This window comes from Amblyraja radiata, chromosome 24 (assembly GCF_010909765.2).
Source record: "Amblyraja radiata isolate CabotCenter1 chromosome 24, sAmbRad1.1.pri, whole genome shotgun sequence".
Lineage (NCBI taxonomy): Eukaryota > Metazoa > Chordata > Chondrichthyes > Rajiformes > Rajidae > Amblyraja > Amblyraja radiata.
This window is the reverse complement of record NC_045979.1, coordinates 15,715,472-15,717,317: the sequence shown is the minus strand read 5'-3', so window position 1 is coordinate 15,717,317 and position 1,846 is coordinate 15,715,472.

The window sequence follows — 1,846 nt, the reverse complement described above, 5'->3', positions numbered from 1 at the left end:
TGGAAGATCGAAGGTACACAAAAATGCTGGAGAAACTCAGCGGGTGCAGCAGCATCTATGGAGCGAAGGAAAAAGGCGATGTTTTGGTCCGAAACCCTTCTTCAGACTGATAGGGGGTGGGGGGGGGAGAAGGAAGGAAAAGGGGAGGAGGAGGAGCCCGAGGGCGGGGGGATGGGAGGAGACAGCTCGAGGGTTAAGGAAGGGGAGGAGACAGCAAGGGTTACAGTTGGAGGGCAGGGGGGATCACAGAGGGTATGCAGTTAGAGAGGAGGTTGTGAAACTGTCTCCGGAGAGAGGAGGAGAACTTCTTCAAAGTAGGCATACCTTGAGGAGATATCGCAGTGGAGTAGACAAAGTGTTCAAGAAGGAACTGCAGATGCTGGAAGATTTCCTGTGATAGACTGTGAGATCAAAAAAGGGGAGGGAGGTGTCTGGAGAAACTCAACAGCTCAATCAACATCTGTGGGAGCAAAGGAATACTTTATATTTTGGGTTACAGTCCTGCATTAGGATTTAAGAGGGAAGATAAAATATTACCAGTAATAGCAGTGGAAGCATGGGGCAGGACAGAGCTGGTACTGTGGGTGATAGATAGGTGGAACCAGGCAGGCTGGGAAGAGTTTGGGTTTTAAGGTCACAATATTTGGGGATCTTGGATGAAACTGGTGGTAGCCAGTGACATCTGAGGTTAGCACATTAATGAGCGACCCAGAGAGACTAAATGATGGGAAGATGGTAGATGACAGTTGGAACCAGATGGGGAGGGAAAGGCTGGTAGATGATAGATTCAACCAGATGGCCAGGAAAAGTGCACAAAGGAGAAAGAAGTGGTGTATAAAGGACACATAGTTGAGGATTTTGGTTGAGGGTGGTAGGCAGCAACATCTAAGATTAGCACAATAATGGGAGATGCAAAGAGACTAAATGATGGTGTGGGGATGGACAGAGGCTGGTGGATGATGGATGAAACCAGATGGCTAGGAAGGGTGCAAAAAGGAGGGTTGGGGTGTAAAAGGCACATCATTAGGGGTTTTGGTTGAGAATGGAGAGCTGGTGGTTGCTATAGATATCTATGATTAGCATATTAATGTAAGATTCACAGAGTAGATGATGGAGGGGCACATAGGCCAGTAGATGGCAGTTGGAACAATATGGGTTGGGGAGAGAGAAGAAACGAGAGTAACATCGGGGGTTTTGCATGAGACTGGATACCTGGTGGTAGCCCAAGGCATTAATGGGAGACCCAGAGATACTTGGTAATAGGTGGAGCCAGATGGGGAAGGGAAGGTGGGCAGAAGGATCAAGGTACCTAATGATGTCTTGTTGCAATGGTAACCCTGCACAGTACCAGATGAACAGTTGGTGAATATCCTTGGCTGAGACGCCAGTGATGCTGAGCCGCCATCCGCGGGACTATGACTGAATGCTTGGATGTCCGGCAGAATCCCACCTGAACATCTGACTTCCTCCAGCAGCGTGTTGTTCCTCTCGTGTCACGTTGTTTCTTGCATCTGTCCTGGCCATCTTTGGTCCTGGCTCTTGGGGTTGCATTTGAGTGGAATGGAGAAAAAGGTGGAAAGGCATGGGAGAGGACATGGATAGGAGTGGATTTAAATAGATAAGAATGGTGAAGTGGATTGGAATGGATAGGAGTAATGTGGTGGAGTGGAGTTAGGCGAGGAAAGAGTAGTGGGGAAGAGTGTAGATGATTGGAATGGACAAGAGTGATGGAGAGAAGAGGAGAGGAGTGGAGAGGAGAGGAGAGAAGAGGTGTGGAGAGGAGCCGACCTGCTCCAGTCCGGCAGTGGTGAATCCGCGCCGGGTTTTGCTTCGCCGGCCGCGGGAG